At 51.8% G+C, this 20887-nt stretch overlaps 1 protein-coding gene across 1 annotated transcript in view; it reads left to right on the top strand.

Annotated features, from left to right (window-relative positions):
• The first annotated feature begins 2842 nt into the window (after positions 1-2842).
• The window catches only part of LOC142074678 (mitogen-activated protein kinase 4-like), a 46340-nt gene continuing 28295 nt past the window's right edge, over positions 2843-20887 (top strand). Inside the window, exon 1 of the mRNA XM_075135457.1 lies at positions 2843-2928. The gene's annotated coding sequence lies outside the window, so the exon portion shown is untranslated. The remainder of the gene's footprint in view (positions 2929-20887) is intronic.

The following is a 20887-nucleotide window of genomic DNA, read 5'->3' as shown; positions in this document are numbered from 1 at the left end:
CACCCTCTTCCTGAAGGCATCCGATAGTCCAAGCCTGCAGCGGGAAGGCTGAATTGCCGGGTTTCAGGCAGGACTAATGCTACGCCTTTCCTTACCTGTGCTTTCAGCTGTCTCACACAAGGAAGGGAGAGAGCTTGGATTAAAAACCACATTTATGGCAGGGTGAAAAAAAGAGATTTTTACAGTTCCAGTTATTGGCACATGCTTTAGGCAACAGCACTGCCTGCTTTGATCAACTGCACCGGGTCCCTCCTCACCAATCACCAGGAAATTGATGTAAACACTCAGGCAGGTTTTTGAGAGCTTTGCTTCTCCCCGCTTAAAAAGAGACACAATTCCTCGTGCATGAAGATGCAGCACAGGCCCATGATTATCTATTCAGGCTCCATAGTATTTAATTAAGTCACTTATCATGTTATCATCCCGTCTCTCTTCATCCTGCTTGGAAACACGCAGCCTTGCACCCACCTCATTCCAGAGAGCAGCAGCTCTTGGCTCTGTGTAATGGCACCGTTACACACCCACCGGTGCCAAAACCTGCAATTTATGGCGTACAGTTTGAGTTGCACCAGCACCACATACCGTAAATATGGTATTTTCATTTATTACGCTTGGCAGCTTCATGACGACGACGAGCTAACTATAGCTGCCTGGAGTTACTGCCGTTTAATCACCCCGTTTGAACGGAGGCCCCTTTATCTCGTTAGTTTGGGGACCGATCCTGCCAAGCTGCGGCGCTTGTTGCTAGGGTGGTGTGAGAGCCGCTCCACAACGCCATTCACAGCGCTGCCAGAGTTTGTTGTTCACGCGGCGCCGCTCCGGGGACGACCGCCAAGGTCCTGTGAGATGCTGAGCGCTGCCCTGGTTTTCTGAAGCGCCAGCAATATCCAGCCTCTTCACCAAAACCAACCCCGTATCAACCAAATCAGCGACCACCCTTTAAAAGAAAATATAAATGTGTATGTGCGTGGGCATATACTTATTGCTTAATTGCAAGAGGGAGATCGCTGGCCTACTTGTTAAAACAAGTGTACGAGTGCCACAAACCAAAGGGTTCGAGCTGCGGAAGAAAAGTCCTCAAATCCCCGGCTCGCTCCCAGCCAGCGCGGATGCAGAGCGTGCTCCCACAGCACAGGGTTTGTCTGCTTCAGCCTCACCCCACGGCCGGGGTGGTAATTTATTTTCTGTTCCCATACGGCACTCGAGCTGAGCAGAGCTGACAGCCGCTCCGGTGGTGGAAACCTCTCCGCTGAACGCCGGGCCAGGGCCACCGAGTCAGGGCTGGGGGTATCACCGCACGGTTCGCTGTAATAAAACCTTGAAGCAAGATGCTGGCCAACAGTCACCTTTGAGAACATCTTTGCCCAAACGCCCCCATTTTCCACCATCGAGCTCTTCTCCGGAGGGCCCCAGGACGCCCTTTGTTGTCCCTCGCTGTGTGGTTTGTCACCTGCGTCAACCGGGGGAATAACCTCCACACTTGGCTTTGAAAGGCACCGGGGAGCGGCACCTAAACTCACGGTGATGTGGAGCACACGGAATCAGTTTCCCTGGGAGGTTTTAACAGTAACTGTTAATGCTCCTATTCCTCTTCCTTTTTTTCCTCTTGCGTTCACAGGCATAAACACCAATTCAACACCTTCCTGCTCATGGGGTAATCGGATGGGAACATTCACTTTAATCTTAGACAGTGAAACAGTGGAGTGGTCTTGTTACAGATTACTATACCACCAAAAACTCTTTATACACCTTCATTTCCTCCTGCATAATTCCCTGGGAGTTTAATTTACCAGACCATTTTCTCTTTTATTTTTTTTCACCGTTTCCCCTGCAGAAGACGAGGGAGGCTCAGTTCCTCCAGCTCTAACAAAGCAGCACGCTTGTCTGGAGGGGATCAATAACTATCGAACTATCGCGCTTCCTCCACTTAGACTGTTGAAGCCGCTTCCTTTAATTGTTCTTTCACACTGTAAATACAGCGTATGGTGAATTTTTTTCCATTAGGGCTGCTCAGCGGGTCATGCCACCCGGGGATGGAAAGACCTCAGCTACCTGTAATAGCTCTCAGCCCCTTGGGGCAGTACCCAAAACCCGTTACACCTTTCTCCTCGGGAAAGGCCCTGCTTCAGCGGGGACAGACCCTGGGAGCAGACAGACACAGGGACACTGCTGTGCTCCAGGGCTCCCTGGGGCCAAACCAGGCCCCGGCATGGTCTCACAGGCTGCCGGGACGCTGGCTTGGTGCAGACCTGGAAACGCACACGTTAATACCGATAAGCAAATACACGTTGGCTACTGGGGGGGAAAGGGCAGAAAGCCCAGCCAGGATTGTCTCAGGGTTCACCTCAGGCCCACCACCCCCCGCTGAGAGGGACGCCTTGAGGTGAGGGGCCAGGCGGGATCCCCCCCTCGGCGGCTCCTCACAGGGACTATGGCGGGAACCAGATCCCCTCAGGCGGCTCCTCACAGGGGCTGGCCGGGGCGGCGGGGAACACCGGATCCCCTCGGGCGGCTCCTCCCGGGGTAGCCGGGGGGACCGGATCCCTCAGGCGGCTCCTCCCGGGGACGATGAGGGGGGACCGGATCCCCTCGGGCGGCTCCTCCCGGGGACGGTGAGGGGGGACCGGATCCCCTCGGGCGGCTCCTCCCGGGAACGGCAGGGGGTAGCCGAGGGGGACCGGATCCCCTCGGGCGGCTCCTCCCGGGGACGGTAAGGGGGGACCGGATCCCCTCGGGCGGCTCCTCACCGGGGATCGCCCCCTCCCCTGCCCCTCCCCCGGCAGGTGGCCCCCGCGCGGCGGCTGAGGCCGGTGGGTGACGTCAGCGGCGGGGGCGGGCGCGCGGTGCCGGTGCGCCGAGCCGAGCCGAGCCGGGCCGGGCCGGGCCGGGCCGGGCCATGGCGGAGCGGTGCTGAGCGGAGCGGCCCCGGTAAGTGCGACGCCCCGCCGCCCCCCTTGTCCGCGCCGCGCTCCGGTCGCTGCTCCCGCTTCCCCCCCGCCGCGCCGGTGCTGCGGGCTGAGCCCGCCGGGGGCCGGTGGTGAGGGGATTTGCGGGGGGAAGCGGTGCGGGGTGAGCCGGACGGAGGGCGGCTGTTACGGCGGGGCTTGGTGAGAGGGTTCGCGGCCAGGGCGCCCGCTCCTGCCCCGTGCGGGTCCGGACCCCGGGGCCGGTAGCGGGGAGCCCGCCGGGACCCGCCTGGGGAGCCGTCCCTGGAAGCGCCCGGCGGTGTCGGTGTCGCCTCGCCTTTCCCCGGGGCTCAGCGCGGCCCCGGGCCTGCCGGAGACCCCCTCCTTGGAGCGGTGGGCTTAAAACCCATAAGACGCCTGCAGCGCCGGTTTGCTGCCCGAGAGGACGAGCGAATATGTATGCATTCGCCTCTCTCCGGTTTTATACGTGCTTTATGTGTATAAACGTGCTTTATGTGTATAGACACACAGACTTGTGGGCTTGCACAACTAAATCTGCGCACCGCCGAGCTGCTGTCGGCGTGCCCGGCAGGTCCCTGGCCCCCTTCCCCGTGTCCTGAGAGGGAAACCTGCTTCTCTCCCTCTTCCCCCCCCCCCAAGGCAGGCTGTGTTTGCTCTCAGTCTTATTTATTTAATCCTAGCCTGAAACAGACTCTCGGGTCTGAGAGCGTGCGCTGGAGATGGCAGGTGGCAACGGTCCAGGCTTTAATGGCATCAAACGTGCTCAATGTGCGCTGAACGTGTGTCTGGCTGCCGCGCCGGGAGCCACGGCGCCTCGGGAAGATTCATCCTGGGTGCTGTAGTGTAAGTACCAGAAAGGGGGGGAAAAACCTGACCCCCACGTCCCAGCGGCTCTGAGAGGCTGTCCCCCCCTCCAGCTGCATCCTCCAGCCCCGAGGCATGGGGCGGGTTAGGTGTCAGGGGTGTGTCCCCCCCCCCCAGGGTCCGATGTGCATCCAGAGCTCAGCCTTTTCTGGGTGTTGGAGGTGTTTGGGTACCTCTGCTACCTGTCCCTCGAGTCTGACTTGTGCCTGCGTGCTTGGGGGATGTCGTGGCCGGAGAAGGTGATGTGGAGTATCAAGGGTTTCTCTTGATGAAGCAGGTGGCTTGGCTTTGGAGAGGTAATGCTTGGATACTGCTGAGAGGGGTTTTGGTCCCTGCATTCAGCTCTGTGTTGCTTGCTCCTCGCTGTTAATTAGGCACGTCTAATCCTACCTGGCGCTGGGAACTTCCCAGGAAACGCAGAGTGCTTTTCCCTCTCCCGGTCTCAGCAGGAGCACAGCCTCCTGCAGAACGAGGCCTGGGGATAGTGACATCCTTTTCACCACCTTGGACGTGATCAAGGGATGCAACTGAGACTCAGATTTGCAGGGCACTTTCCTCCTTTTGGATGGACAGACGTCCATCTGGTTGAAGGTGACAAAGAAGCCCTGCGGAGGCGTGTGTGCGAAGGGAGACCAGGACTGTAGCGAGGATATCGCAGGAGCTGGGGCTGGAGTTGCACATAATATTTTGAGGATAAATCTCACACCCAGCAGGTGAGCATCATTGTTCCCTCTCCCTGCAAAAGAGGAAAGGGTAAATGGACGTGATAACCCACGTACCATCAATTCGCCTGTGCTTGGGAGAACCACCACTGTCAGCCTCTGCCTGGCCTTGGAGCCAAAGCAGAGAAAAATCAGGCTCACCGCAGTCCTTTCCCTCCTCAAGCTGAGCCCAGCCTGTAAGTGAGCACCGATAAAGGCTGAAATCCCAATCAAATAACCCGTGTTCAGAAAGGATGCTGAACTGCAAGCATCTCGGCCAACCTCAAGCTCTCCAGGTTGAGTGCTTCATGCAGATGGTCTCTGTTTATCTCTTCTTTATACCTAGAACAGAGACATGAAGACTTGCCTCCAGGTGCTGGAGTAGCTTCTCATCCTGCTTCTGCCTCCTGCGTGCTGGGCAACTCAGCAAGGTAAAATCGCCAGAATTGGCATTATGAGATGAAATTACTTCTCAATTTTCAACTGCAGCTCGCTTGCAGTTGAAGCTGTTTTGGTGGATGCGATTCGTTTGCCCTCGCTTGAGCATCTAACAGTGTCTGGTCTGAGCTGCCTCCCACCAAATGGAGGGGACAGGCACCTCCCGAACGGGATTCGTTTTGCCCTGCGGTAAATCTCAGACGCAGGGCAGGAAAATGCCTTCAGGGTGCTGGTTCTGACTTGGATATCTGAATTTGAGAGGTCTAAATTTAAGTGAGATGAATCTCACCCAATGCTTGCAAACCTTGGTTTTTAGTCCTTTCGCCTTGATCTTTCCTTTTTTAGCGTGACCCTGTTGTTCTCCTACCACTCAAGCCTTTTTTGAGGCATAAATAACGCATCTGAAACTTTCCACATCCCCAGGTGGGAGGTGTTGCAGAAATGCAACTGCAGGAAAGCATTTGCAGCTCATCCTCCTGTAGGGAAGCATTTGCAGCTCATCCTCCTGCAGGGAAGCGTTTGCAACTCATCCTCCTGCAGACACAGAAGTCTGGGTTAAAAACCAGCCTGTTAATTTTGTTTTAATAGCTCTAAGCAATGGTGAGACCCCCATCCTCACTCCCACCTTCCTCCCATACCTCGTGCCAGCATTTAATTGCTCTCATTCTGGGGAGATGCTATCTCATTTCAAGGTTGAACTTATCTAGCTTTGACTTGCAGAGGGTGATGTTGTTGTGCCCTTGTCACAAAGGTGACTTGTCACTCCCAGCTCCTTGGCCCCAGTGATCGAGTCACCTCTTCACCAGCTCTTCGGGAGGTTGAAGTATTTGAGGTGCTATAACCTCACGCTGAAAGGCTCCTGCACCGTCATGTATGGTTTTTGTGGCCACCCTTGGGATTTTGCTGGTGTGGCGGTGTCATCCAGGTGCCAGTCTGGATGCAGCTGTGACCTTGGCAATGACGTATGTTGGTGTGAGCTTGCTTTCCGACTTCTAATGGACGTGTTTCCCATTGCACCTTCAAGGACCACCTCCTTTTGCTCTGGCTTTGCTCTGGCGGCATATGCAGAAGAAATGCCCCACACTCATCCCAAATTCTTTTCTGGCTTGGGCAGAGTTCCCTTTTGTGGCCTCACATATTACTTTGCCACACGAAAACATGGTCTGTTGGACTGTGACCTCCACCGAGGTGATTTGGGTCTCCATGCAACTGTGTCATCAACCAACCATCCATTAATTACTGCTTTTTTTTGTGTTACAGGTTTATATTTAATATAATTCCCCAGAAGGAATCACAGATGAGACTGAACAGCGACAAAAATCCCTGAGGACTGTGCTTGGGTGCTGGCTTCCCTCCCTGATCTCGCCCCGTCAACAGCCACGCTTGGGGCTGTGCTGGCACACACCTAATATGCGTGGGGTTTGTTTCACCTGGTGTGAGATTTATCCTCAAAATATTACGTGCTTTGGAGAAATTTGAGCAAACACTGTGTTGAGGCAGTTGCCTGCGTCATGCAGCGCTGTTGGCTGTCAAAGAAAAAATAATTCTTTTAAATAGACCTAATTCCAGGAAACTCAGCTGGCTAATTGGAATTGTATTTTTAGTCTCCAGTTCGTGTGTTTACCTGAAATTTCTGTCCCGCTGTTCTAGCCAGAGCTGACCCCAGGTTGCCTGCTGCTCCTGCCTTTCACCTTTTGTCCTTTCTTAAAATACTGCAACTATACAAAGTTTCCCTGTGTTTCACCGGTTGATTTTAAAATGCTTTATTTTAGCAGACGTTTGGCAATACTGAAATCTCTGTCATTAAGGGGTTTTAAGGCAGGTTATACAGGAGGTTGTTGCGAAAGACCCTGCTTTTGCACAATGGGGTGCACGTGGTTAATCTGTAGACGGAGTTTTTCTCGTCCTCTTTAGTAACTGTTTTATCCCATCCCCAGCATCCCATCGGCAGCGCAGTACGCGCGTCCAGTTTTAGTGATGGTACCTAATAGTGAATCTAGCAGCTATGTAATTCTCTGTTCCTAGCATGCTTAAGAAGTGCCTTACTTTACAATTAATTCTGTTGGCTGTTCAGATTTAATGGATTCCTTTAGAGGTCCTCATCAGTCACCGACCCTGGACATTTCTTTTTCAGTGCCATTTCTTTTTCCTCTTCCTTTTCTGTGCCTCTTAGAAAGATTGTGTTTCCATGCATTTTCCACATCTCATTTTTGCCAGAATAGTTTTTGCTTGATTTAACTCTTGCTGCTTTTCTGCATTTGTAACTTTTGGGGTCTTCGGTAAATGCTTTAAGCGAGTCCCGTACTCTGTGATGTTAACAATTGCTTTTGGGTTTGTAAAATCTGCCGTTTTAAATTTAGACACTGCTGCCATTATTTTGGGCTCATAGTTTCTCTGACTAGCACAGAAACAGAAAGAACCTATAATGGAAGAGGACTTGCATTGGACATGGCAGTTCATTTTGGCTTCATCCTTGTCACGTAGCTCCGCTGCTGCTCCATGGGCAATTAACTCTGAAACGTGAGCTACTCCACGTGCCACCAGCGGCTTTCCATCCGAAAGGCTTATCGGTGTGTGCCTTGGGTTTGGTTTGGTTTGGTATTGATTATTCATTAGTTGTTTGCATTGTGGTATTTTTATTTGCCTCTCTGGGTGTATGTATGTGGTGGCAAGATGTTGTCCTCCTTGTACCGGTGCAGCTGAATGCATAGAAGAGAGCGAAATTCGGTGCTTGTGGCCTGCGAACGCCTGGCAAATGGTCTTTGAGACCACTGCAGAACAAAATTACATGCTTCATGCTGTTTGAATTATTTTTGCACGTTTAACCACCAAATCTCTTCATTTGTGCCCCGCTGTCTTCATACTCCTCTCCTAACTGGTGGCTGCACCTTTCAAACCTCACCAGCTGCGCTTCCCAGGCAGGCGCGATGCCGACCGGCGCAGCCCAAGCTTAGCCCCGGGAAGCCACTGTGTGTTCCCCATGATCCGTGCTCGGGCGAGGTTAAACAGTGGTCTGCTTCGAGGGCTTTCCAGGCAGAATTGCACGCAAGGATTTACAGGAGCTGATTTCAGCCCTGCTGAAAGGTGCCAGGGTGACCTTGCGGGCACTCCCTGCCCGTGGGGCTGGGTCAGGAGCGGGACAAGCTCCCAAATCTCCCTACTGACAACGTCCCCTGGCTCGGAGGCTGAAGAGGGAATTAGCGCTGCTTGTTCCTGCAACACTTTGCATCCAAGCTAAGCTTGTCTTTAAAAAGCAGCCGGCGTGGTTGTGCTTGGAACAAGCAGCTCAGTTTCTATATTATACACAACAGTCATCTCTGTAGGAAGCTGGCCAGCCCACGCCGCTGCAGCAGCCCAGTGCTACATGGTTCTTAGCATGCTTATCCTCGGGGCATTCCTGGGAGGAAGGAAAGGAGCGGGGGAACTTGAGGAAGAAGCTTTCCGGAGCGCTGATGTGAGCATCGCCAGTGGTGTGAGAAGCGGTGCCTGGGTACGTGCGTGTCCGTCAGGTCACTGGCAGGGATGCTCGGGCGTCGTTCTGGCTGCACAGCCGCTCTGCAGCGGGGAGAGCAGTCCCCTCCTGGAAACCGGTGTGGATCCCCCACATGCAGGTGGGAAACCTGCATCCTGCCCTTGTGCCCCTAGTCTTGCATCTGCTCTTGCACCCTTAGTGCCTTCCTCACCAGCCGTGACCCGCCGCGGCTGAAAAGTTACCCTCCGCTGCCCGAGCTGTTGTCTTACTCCCAGTCTGAGTGATGGGAGACTTTCTGAGTCCATGTGATTTCCGAGGGAACTGCCTCAGCTGTGTCTCAGCTTCATGTTAGGATCCCTCTGGATTCAGGGAAGAACAAACAACCCCCCTGGCTGATACCCGTCGGTGTCCATCTGTCCCAGCTGCTCAGATTGTTTGCACAAGTCAGTTCTTGGCTACACCTGATTTTACAACACTATTAATTACATGGTAACTGATACACCTGCAACAATTAGCTATGTAAACTAAGATAAAAAGCCTAATCAAATTTCATGTTTCAGAGTACAGGCTGCTTCCCTCTGGAGGCTTCCTAAGCCTTCCTCCCCAGATCTCTTCCTAAAGGGAACTGTCAGATCATCTCTGGACCCTGAGAGAGGCTTGTTCCTATGTGTGAGTGAAGCGGGGCAGGGGGAATGCAGCGTATCAGTTACGGAAGCCTGAGCCTTTCTGTAAAGAGTTGTTCCCCCTTTCCCGTCTCTCACTTTCGTGGCTGTGATGCTGCCGGTCCTTCTGGAAGGAGCTGGGGGTATCCCCAGCCCCAAGTGCGGGCTCCTGGTCTGGGTGTTTATGGAGGAGAGGAGGCAGAAGAAAACGCAGGCTGGATCGTGTTTGCGAGCAAGGTGGAATATCATCCCACCAAAGTAAACTTGTTGTGGGGAAGAATTGCCTGGTTTGACCTGCTCGGTGCCGCTCCGGGACGAGCGCACGGACGAGCGGCCAGGCAGGTCCGCTGGAGGCAAGGAACCAGCGGCCGCGCGTGCCTCCGAGCAGGTCCCAGCCATCGCTCCCAGCAATTAATCTCCGCTTCAGGAGGTTTTCCAGTGTGCCTGATGCAAAACACAAGCCAGGGCGCAGCCTGCATCATGAACCGCAGGGTGTAGAGGTGACTTGTTCCTTTTTTATTCCCAGGGAACCGGAACGTGCTGCTGTCCCACAGCCTGCTCCGCACGCCGGGCACGCTGCTGCTTGGTGCCTGCATCCTGGGGACCCAGCATTAAATCCTCCCAGGCTGTTCCCGAAGGACCTGGGGGGATGCCCCGTCCTCGGCACCCCAGCAAACCAGGCTGGCCGTGCCACGCCTGCCATCACAGCACCGGTTGTACCCGGCCCCTCGCTGGGGCTGTGTGCTCCATTAACTCCCCCTGCCCCGTCCTGTGAAATACGGAAAGTTTTGAACTATTAGAAAGTGCCTTTGGGTAAAGGTAAATTAAACCCTGGCCTGCTGGGAGGAGGCAGGGCTGGGAACGTGTGAATGTGGAAATAGGTCCCGGCTTAAAATGACTTCAAGGACAGAGGGTAGATGCTAGGCTTCTCTGATTCAGCTGGGACTGGTTCCAATTAAAATGGGATCAAGGAGAATGGGAAGAGAAAAAAAAAAAAGTTGTTTCTTTGCATTTCTGTCAGTATTGCAGCTTGAAACATTGGGACTGATTGCATCTCTTTTACAAGCAATGAGTCTGACCCGGAGAGTATTTCAGATAATTTCTTTTAAGAATTACAATTCTTTTGCTCTCTGGGAATTCTGCTTTCTCCCTGTTTTTTTTTTTTTAATTCGAGGTTGTATCTACTTAAGAAAGCCTTTCCTCAGAGCCTGAAATGAGCAGGCCAGCCTTAGTTTCCTTCCACGTATCTCCCAGGCTGAGCATGGTCAGAGATGCCATAAATTAGAAATAATTCTGTGCTTTTAGTAAGGCAGTAAGCACGGAGCAGACTGCTGCTGTTTCTGTGAAGGTAGGCAAGGCTTGTCGTCTTGCTAAGGAAAGTTGGGAAGGGGAAATGGGTGGCCAGGGAGCTGGCAGGGTTTAAGGGGGAGCCAAAAAGGGAAGCCTCAAGAAGCAGAAAAAAATGCTTGCAGGGTAGAAAGGGGCAGCTCTCGTTGCTCCCAGAGCTGGTGCTAGGTTGAAGGGGATGCTGCAGGACTGGGGCCAGATATGCATACAGCTGTGCCAGCAACGGCAGCTGGCACGTGTTCCTCGCTCCTGCATGCCTGTGCCACCGTTTGCTAAACTTCATGAGATAAGTTTTAATGCAAAGTTGAAATTTCTCTCTTTTTCCTGTGTTTGCTTTACACCTGAGGTCAGTTTTGGGTTCTTTGGTAACAGAGGCGAACAAGGAAATGTGAAATTTGATGAGACTCTTTTAGGAAAATAAGGCTTGAGTCGTAACCGGTGGCTGTGAAGGGATTGTGATGTGCACGGTGTCATCGCTGAGTCATCTCCTTTCTCGCTTGAATAAGGGGCAGGGAAATCTCAAAGGACATCTTGATGGGCTTTACATTTGCCAAACCATGTCAGTGGTTGATGTTACTGACTTTTCAACTTGTCTCACATTCCAGCTTCACCTGAGTCCTATCTGCTCTTGTTGTTAGAGGGAGGCTCATTCTGCTTATTTAAAAAGAAAACAAAAATTGTGAGAGTAACGAGGTGGCCGCACCCGCTCCCAAAATACCTGCTTGATTTTCGGCACAACAGACGTCCGTACCATCTGCGTGCCTTTTCGGTGCTGAGTTTTGCCCGGGGTTAGCGATTGCATCGCTGCATCCCCTGACGTTAAGGCAGGTGAGCAGGCAGAACAGCTCAGCGCAAGCGACATCAGATTTCTGGTAAATACCGACTGATTAACAAAGTGTAAATGCTTTGCTGAACTGGGTGAGGGTGGAGGAGACACAAGCAAGATTGTTAGTGGTGCTCGTCGGGTTGGTAGAAAGAAGTTTGATCACGGCGCTTGAAGGGCCTCATTATCTTGTGTGTTTGGAGAGCGCGGTGGCTATTCTGCATTTGGGAAATGCTTTCACAATCTTTGTCTCCTTAGAAATGCCACAATCTCGTCTGTTAGGAAGATGAGTCTAGAGATGAAAAAAAAAGTCTCTGAGCTGGAAAGCTAATTGCTGTCTGCTCTTCAAACGCAGCAAAATGGGCAGAGTGCGTTTTGGAAAAAAGGAAGAAATTTGACGGAAATTCCGATTATAATACTTGCAAGATGTTTTCAGTATGCAAAAATGTTGTGTGTTTCAGCAGATCCCAGGAACAGTCGCAGGATTAATGCAGTAGCTGAACAATTAGGGAAAATCTGTGATGGCAAAGTTTGGAAAACTTCTCCTTTTTCCCTACGGAGGAGCGTGGGTTAGTACTTTTGCTTATCTCACCCATTTCATTTTACCGGTTCCGTGAGACTGAGGAGGGCAGACAGTCCTGCAGAGCCTGGGAAGGGTATGGGGATGCTGCTTTAACGCAGGACTTCGGCCTTTGGGGATGCAGGATGCCCGTTCCCTGTGGAGTCTCCAAATCTCCCTGTGATTTAGGTTTACATCCTGAAATATAAGCTCATCTCCTGCGCTGGCCTCTTTTATCTGAATAAATCTCATGTGCCTGCTACTACTCAGACAGAAAAAATAATTTTTATTGCTGTAATATGTTAGTCAGCTTTGCTTTATCCCAGCAAAGTACTGTAAGATCTGCAAAATGCTTTAGAAACATAAGCATTTTTTGATCAACAAATATTGTGATGGAAAAAAAAGTAAGTCTCTGAGATTTGAGTCTTGCAAACCAAACCACTCAGCCAGGTTTTCTTGGCGCGATTCCTTTTGCAAAATGGGTATCTGACTGCCCACTGGAGCCAAAAGTGAAGAAATGGATTAAGGCTGTGAAATTGCTCCATCCTGATCACTCTTTTAGGGCCCTGTGCAGAGCAGAAGGGATGTTTCAGGGCAATATTTGGCTAAATGCTGGACACTGGTGCTCTAGAGCTCAAGCTGGTGCAGAGGACCTTAATTGCATTGCTCTCAACGAAGCATAGGGCAGGCTGACGCCCTAGTCCTACATTTAAAGCATCAGATTTGAAAACAGAGCAAACCAGCCCAGACCTTCAGCAGCCTCCCAGTTTGCTGTCTCACTCCCTCCTCCTTTCTGGGCACCCAGGTCTTGATGGGGAGCAGGATCGTGCCCAGTTTAGATGATCCTCGTGTAGCGGGCAGCGATAGCCAGGCAGCGGGCAGGCAATGCTCCACTTGTGCTCCTGTGAGGTGCTGTTTGGGCTTTGCTACATACGTTCACCTCCTGTTTGCATCTTTTTTTCAACAAAAGTGTGGTGGTGGAACATTTCTCCTCCTGAGTAGCGGTCAACTTGGACATGAAGTGCTGGGCCATGTCTGAGAAGTACAAGCCCCGCTTGGGATGGAGCAGATCTTCCCAGCGTTCTGGAGGACTACGGTGCATGGTTGCACCCTCTCAATTTTCTCATCCTGATTAAGACTCCTTCTGGCATGAAGAATATCAACTTCATAACTGTCTTAATTGCATCTTAGGGCAGCAGCCTGGGTGGTGTGTCCCAAAACAGATGGGGTGCCCCCATGGGAGCCCGTGGTGGAGCAAACCCAGCAGAACTGAGCCTGCTCCTTGTTGCAGAGGAGCTGGGTACAAGAGCTGGAGGACTGGCTGGATCTGTTTCCTCCCTCACCATGACCCCACTAAAATTTAAGGGTAGAAGTGGGAGGAAGGGAAGAGAATTTGCTATTTAAGGCTTAATTCATTTTTAACGTCAGGCGTTAGCTGGAGTTTGTGCAAACCACTGGCAAGGCCATTAAAGTGACTTTTTAATGGGTTATTTTTGTTGCTTCACCAGGGTGGGAGCTAAAGATCCCAGGCTGTGAGCTGCCTGGGGTAGGGGCCGTCCTTTTGCTGTGCTGCTCTGATGCTTAATCCCTAATTGAGTTTTATTCACGAGCCCTGGCTGAGTCATAACGAGAGAGAAGGCGCAGAGATGCGGCTGGATAGAACACGGGGAGCAAAATGTCCGGGATTCAGTCCCCAAGGCTCCAGCTTGGATCCATCCTGGAAAAGAAGATTAAAGGACTTTGGACAGTCCAGTGTCCAGCTTATTTTGAAGTTGCTGGGTGTTTTGCAGGAGTAAGCTCCAGGGCCAAAAAGCAACGAAGAAAACGGATTCTCTGAGAGTTCCTCAGAAATCCTGAGGATAGTTAGGAGAAAATGAGAGCGAGTACATGAGCGCTGGGTTTTCTGAGCAAGAGTGCAAGGACTGTAAAGCAGACCCGTCCCTTTGAGCGCTGGGCAAACACCTGTCTGTCCGCACCTCGGTGAACTGCCACCCCTGCTCTCTGCGAGGGACATAGCTGCTGCATCCCACGTGGTGACGGATGCCGCGATGATGATGAAGTCTAATTTCAGACTTGGTTGGGGGACACCTTCCCAGGCACGTGCCCTGTCTGCCGCTGGGGAGAGGACTTGGGTCTTGTCACCTCCGTAGGGCTGCGGGGTGGGGGAGTGCAGGTGCCCTGAGGGCACCAGGCACGAACCCCAGCACGTTCATCCCAGGTCATCGTGGCCTCACGTTTTCCTCTCTTAGCAGAGTTGCTCATTCCCTCCATTTCACGACACAGCATTGGAGGAATGCAAGCTCAGGTCCAGCTGAATTAATTTCTTGTGTAACTCGGCCAAGAGAAACCAGGGATGAATCTGTTTTTCTCTGCGACATTTATTCATTCAGCTACTGCCTGCATTAACGCACCTCTGTTGCCTTGCAATCTCTCTCCACCTAGGTTATTTAGAGGAATGCTTTCTAAAAATAGCTGCCTGGTTTGATGTCTTTCCGGTATTATTCTGTGTAGCACTAAAAACCTGCCTAGAAAGGCTGTCCGGTTCATTGACGTTGCCTTAAAATGCAGTTAATCCATGTAATCTCTTTATAGTAGTAGGTGATTATACTGAGAGCAAGCTTTAGCAGTGGTCCAGCAAAGCTTTTTATTCCCCATCTATTATCTGGATGGCTAAAAGTCACTGTGAGTGCGTTTTGGTTTTGTTCCGGCTGTTTTAGAACCAGGACTTAACAACATTTTTGTTTTAAATCTCTAGAAAATCTCCCGCGTTATTTTTGATGATGCCAGCACATTTCTTCCGCTGTAACTGGCTTTCAGCTTTGCCGGCTGCTGGCATCCCATGACTACGCACCGCGGTCTCCCAAAATCATGAGACTGGAAAGCATTAAAACAGCAGAGACCTTTTTCCCTAGAGTAGAAGAGGGGAAGCTTTGACATGTGAAGTTGTGAGTGTGGGATTTCTGGTCTCCAGCATCTGTTTGCAGGTGTGGGACCTTGTCACCCTGCTCTTTAGGGAGTCAGACCAAGGAAAGGGCTGAAGTTTCAGATGCTGGGTCCTCATTGTTGGGAAGGACCTGCCTTGCTCCCCGGGCAGAGGGGATGTATGGAGACAGGCGGGCTGGATGTGTGGGTCAGGCTGGGGGGGCTGCCCTTTTGATTGTGCTGGGAGATAACGCGGGGCGGAGGTGTGCACCACGGAAACCTGACCATGAGCGAGGGCTTCTGTCTGTAGGAGTGGTGAAGCAGTTTAGGCTTGAAACGCGGCTCAAGCCTGCCCTCAAAGAGGAACATCTTCCAGGAGATGTTGCTGCCTCAATCGCCGTACACTTGGATCAAGGACTGACTCTTCAACAGTGGCCAAATATCACAGAGCTTATGGTGAAATGCCATGTCCGGACAGTCTCCTGGATGTTCATTAATTCTCCTTGAGGTTTGAACAGCCTGTGCTGTTTATGCTGGGTTGCAGGTCACGTTCTCTGCGTACTCGGTCTGGCCGTGTTCAGCGGCCATGCCCCTCTGTCCGGCAGCCCCGGCGCCTTGGGGAGCATCGGTTTGGCAAAGGCTGCCATCGCCCTCCCAGAGCTTTGTTTGTAGATGGATGTCGCTCCTCTCAAGGACGATGGAGGCGAGAACACGCGGCTGGAGGTACAGCCCAAGTCTCCAGAGGTGCTGCCTGGGAGGAGAGAGGGGCATCGGGGAGCTATTTCTGGCTGGGGCACTGGGCAAGTCTCCGCACCGTTTCCTCTCTCGGTCGCGGGGGTAGCATCCCTCCTGTGGGCTGCAGCAGCGTGGGGCCATCGCTGCGGGACTGCAGTGGGAGGAGTGGGGGTGGAAACCTTTTACAAAGTGGTTTCTGCAGATAAATGCAGGTTTTTTTTCCTCTCCCTAAAGCCCGTCTTCATTGTTTTCCCAAGCTGAGCATGCAGATCTGCAAGCAGTCCAGCCCTGTCCCCCAAAATAAACTGGATGAGATTTGTCAGTGAGCAGAAGGATTAAGAGGGAGGTTACAGACCAGCTCTGAGACACAAGTGCAAGCACTTTTGCGAGATCTCAGTGCAGTGTTTTGAGAGGACATCAGGCTCTCTGCTCGCAGAGGTACCTCTCGGGGCCCGTGGAGGGTAGGGGCGAGTCGAAAGAGTCGCTCTGCCATCTCTCTGCCTGCTGGCACATGCTGCACATACCTCCTTTGGGGCAAATTCCTCATGCGGGCTCCTCAGTCACAGTAAAAAAAAAAAACCTCTAGGGCTGTTTCTGTATTTTTTTTTAATTATTTTTTTAATAACTGTCCTGCTTTTGCTTATCTTGGTCCAGCCCCTCCAGTGATAACACAGGCAAAGTCCTGACTCGCGGCATCCTGGGGAGCGAAGGCCCAGCTCTCCGACGAAGCACCGGCAGAGAGCGGATCTTCTCATCTCTTTTTTTAGAAGAAAAGACTGTAGGTGCCAAACCAAAAGGGCAAAGTGATTTGCCCCGATGAGGTATCATGTTTCCACTCTGATTTATGGCTAGGGGAGAGGCTTCTGAGTCATCCATTCTAGGAATTACTTTATTTAAGTAACGGAAATAATTCTGCTGGTTTTAAATCAATGTGTTGTCAGCCATTAAAAGCCCGTGCGGCATGAAAACCGCGGCTGGCAGGACTAGGGCTGAAGAGGGAGCAGGATGGAGGCTACAGGTGCAAGCAAAATATGCCGGCTATGATATATGTCTGTCTGTCACGGACAGTTTGGCACAGGCAGATGCCTTCATAGAGACGGAGCTGGGCTTTTCCAGCTTAATACCGTGTCAAACAAATGTATTTAGGCTGGTGGGAGAGGGCGCATTGGCTGCGGGGCGCATGGACTGAACCGTGTTTGTTCAAGGCAGTGTCTGGTTGCTGTCTGGCTGCAGACAGCCGAGCCCAGAGCGGTTTCATGTGCTGGGTCCCACTGGGAAACGAGACCTTTCCCCACGTCTCGCCTGTGTTCAGCCACTCGCAGCCCCCTGCCACGGCTGATTTACCAAAACCGGCTGTCTGGCGGGGGGCAGCCGGGTGGCTTTCCTGCACTGCTTCAAATCTCTGCGAGTGTCAGCAAGTTCTTCATTGTTTTCTGTTCTTTCCGTGAACTAATGAGCGTTGTCTGATTTTTCTTTTTTTTTTTTTTTTTTTTCCTGAGTGTAATTTGGCCCGGCCACAAGTGCCCTAGCCGTTAAGGAGGAAAATTCCTATTTTCCTGCAAGAGGTTTGGGCAGTAGAGGTGGCTTTGTAGCGCTGAATGATGCTGCCCCGCTCGCTTACAGTACAGTGGTATGCATGCAAAAATTGTGTGTGTGTGTTACTACTGTTCAAACCAGGATTCTGGGGTCATTTTTATGCTGCTTCCATTTGGTTTTGCCTTCTCCGTCTGGCTTTTCCCACAGGCTTACGGAGATTCACCTTCCTTCTGGGTGCCTTCTGGCCTTTTGCTGGTGGCAGCTCTGCTCATCTCCTTTTCAATGGGTTTCTGTTTGGATCCTGGTATTAAAGGCATCTGACAAATACCATTTTGGGGGGAATAGGTATACGATCCACTCCTGAGCAGGTTGCATGGCTGTTGTTTGGTACAGCCGGGTTGTCAGGGCATGATAGATCCCAAAGGAAAAAAACTCTTCATGAAAAACAGGTTGCTTTGGATCACCCAGGGTACCTGATGTGCTGTGCATCGGCAACTGCAGCGAAGCTGGGAGGATAAAACCCATATGCAGAAACCCGGAGTGTGCTCATCGACTTGACTGTAGTAATCTGACTCTTTGCTATAAGCAGCTCTGGCGTAAGAGGGTCTGATTCTGCCCGGGGGGAGGGCTCTGCTAGTGATAATTAGCAAGAGCGTCACTCAGGGGAGCTCACAACAGCAAGTCCTCTGACTTTGCAGCTTGCTTTTAGACAGGTCCAAGTGCTTGCCAGTGTCTGTGCACAGGCTTGTGATGCTTTCAGGGGTACCGGGACGGGGTGTCACTGGTGGAGGTCCCAGCACCAAGGTAGCTGAGGACACACAGCATGAGAGCATTGCTTGTTCTTCAGCATCCTTTGAAGGCTGAGCTGTTCTTGTCGCTAGCTGTATTCATTATGAGGTTTGAGGAACAGCTCGTCCCCTGAGATCAGACTGATTTTGTTGGGGTGGGTTCTTGCCCCCCATTTTCCTGTTTCCCTGGGATCCCATCTGGTAGATCTGGTCTCCTGATGTCCTTGCTTCTCCCGGGGTGCCCGCTGTGGGGCTGGTGAAGAGCACAGCCCGTAGGTATCGGGGCGTGTGGAGGGTCTCAGGACAGGCAGGGCACGGGCCCCCCCAACTCTGTGATAGAAACCTCGTACTCCTGGGAGGTGCAGGAGGTTGCAAAGCAGGGAACCAGATCCTGTAGTTTATAGCTTGAGCTGCAGGAGGGAAGGGAAGAGGCTGTTTGCCAAGACAAGAGCAGAAGCGTTGCCTTTACCTGCGTTCAGCCCTGAAGAGTGACTCTCCCCGGGGCTCTCTGCGGGATGTTCCTGCAGAACTGAGCACCAGGAGCCTATGTTTATTGATGGGAAGGACTAATTAAGTTTCAGCCTTGAAGCAGTCGCTGGCCTGGGAGCTAAGAGCTACAGGAGACTTGCCCGTATTTCCCTTTGCTTCAGTAACTCCGTTACTGTGACTAAAGCTTGGAGAGATTTCCTAAAGACATGCGAGTTCCTCACGGGAGCGGTGGGCACCGAATTCCCTGGTCTCGGTCCGCCGCGCCTTCTGCCACGGGGTCTCTGCTGCTCGGCTCCTCCGGGTCGGAGATGCGCTCCACCGTGCGCGGTGGGGGTGCTGCTGCTGCGGCGCAGGGGGCAGTGAGGCAGAGATAAAGGATGTTTGAAAGGCTTTTGCTGAAGCGGGGAGGGATGCTGGAGCGAGGAGAGGGAATGAAAAAATTAATCTCATCATGCGCCTGCCAGATCTGCCTGATACAGGAATCAATAAGCTAAGCCCGTGCGATGAACGCAGCCCCTGCTAGACCCCTCCTGCTTTGCAGCATAGCGTTTAATCTTGGGCCCAGTTGTAAGGGCTGTTGAGACGGAATGGTTTGCAGGATCTGGCCCTTTACAAGGTGTTCAAGTGAGAGATTGCTGTTATCCTCCTTTAATTAGCACCTGTGGTGCTCTGTTAATAATAGACATCTTGTTACAACACTTGAGCTTTAATGAAGTCATCCAGCTAGAGAGATCGCCGCCGCTTGGAGCGAGTTCGGTGAAAAGGAAAAGCTCATCACAACCTCGCGGTCGGGTCTTGTGCTGGGAAATGCTGGGAGCCTGTTGGGAGACGGAAACGGAGAGCCCGTGTGAGGGCACCCAGAGCCCCCCCCGAGCCCATGCAAGGGCACCCAGAGCCCCCTGAGCCTTCGGAGGAGTGAAGGAAGCAGAAGCAGCAGCAACACGAGGGCAAATGCTTTCCTTGCACAGAGTGGTATGGGAGAGAGAGGGAAAGAATGAAAGAATAAAAGAAAATTTCTTAATTCCCTCATCCTTGCATTGTATGGCGCAAGGGGTCCCAATTATAAAATCGCAGGGGTGATACACTGCAAACAGTGAAACGGATATGCTACCCTCAGTGAAAAAGCGAGTGAGAGGTAAATTGAAACTGTAAAATATGTTTCATGTTCATAAAGAAAGAACATGTCTCTACTTTTCCTGCATTGTTCTTATATGCCCAATGTTTCTTGGGAATTCGATCATATAATTCTCTGTATAAGCAACTGCATCCCTTCCTTGGTCGCCTCTCCGTGCCCAGGAGACTGGAGGGCGGGCTGGTGGGAGCATGGGCTCTGCAGAGCATCACGGGAGCTCCTGACCCTTCCCTCTGGCCGAGCTGCAGGTTTGAATGATGACTTTGACCTTAAACGTATTTATTAAACCGACAGGGTTTATGGTGTGCAGACCAGGAGAATTTTCCAACAGAGAAAATTTTTTGTATATGCTTTCTGAAGGTACCCCAAAGCTTTCCTAGCTTTAAAACTAGGGTAGATAGGAGGTGGGAAAGGGGATAGGAATAAAGCTAGCACTCAAATCTTAAGTTAAAACTATTGTCCCTTTGTGTTTTACCATCTTCCAGCACCCCAGCAAAACCCTGTCGAGCACACGAGCAAAAGATTGGGGTGACTCCATGGGTATAAACAAGTCAGATGTATTCTCCCTGCACATCGTCTTGGTGTAACCGCAAGTTTTATCACTCTCTGCTCCTGACCCTCTCTTGTGCTTACAGAGGACTTGTTTGTTGGCTGTATTCTGCTGCAGTTTGCCCTGAAGCTCCCACTGAATTCAGCTTTTCAAGTGGGTGCCAGATCCTGGCCTCATCAGCTGAAAATCCCCTAGGACTCTGGTTCATAGTTTCATGAAAATAGACCATGTTTTCCGTCATCTGCAGCCAAATAGCATCGCTGCTGGTTTTATGACTGCTGTTGGTCTCGGCAGCTATTTTCATTAGGCCATTGAAATAATAGTTTTTCATTGCAACAGACTTGGAGAACCAAGAAGAGAGGAAAAACCGGGATTGCTGATGATGAGGCTGGCATCTGGAAACTCCCCCTTGGTTAGCTGCAGTACTGCCCCAGGATCCAGCCCTTTGTTGGAAATGCACATTTAAATAGTCAGATGGTTGTTCCCCTGCTGCAGTTTCCAGGCATCAGCTGCTCGGATAACTCGGGAGCAGCACCCAGACTGCGTGCATGCTTTACTTCATTTCTTTACTGCGTCTAATGAAATAACCGGTCAGAAGTGATGTCTGATTTGGATAATGGAAAGCACTGGAAAAATAACTCCTGTAGCCTTTCAGGGAAGGCTGGTCAGCCTGATCCTTTGGGTTTTCTGTTGTCTCGGTTGGAGAAGGCAGAGATAAGAAGGACAAACGGAGATTGTGGTCGGTCCCACGGGAGCGTGTTGCCTGCTGGTCCCTCGACCGCGGTGCATCTCCCTGTATTCACCAGCAGCTTTTCCCTGGGTGGTTCAGTGAGAGGGACCCAGCCACGAGAGCGATGACAGGAGCACGGCTTGCCATCCTTTTAGGGGTGATTCTGCCTCGGCCCCTCTAATTGCAGAAGATGCTGCAGGGTCATCGCTCAG

The sequence above is a fragment of the Calonectris borealis genome, chromosome W, assembly GCF_964195595.1.
Source record: "Calonectris borealis chromosome W, bCalBor7.hap1.2, whole genome shotgun sequence".
In the NCBI taxonomy this organism is placed as follows: Eukaryota; Metazoa; Chordata; class Aves; order Procellariiformes; family Procellariidae; genus Calonectris; species Calonectris borealis.
Note: the sequence above shows the minus strand (reverse complement) of the source record. Positions and strands in the feature narration are given on the sequence as shown.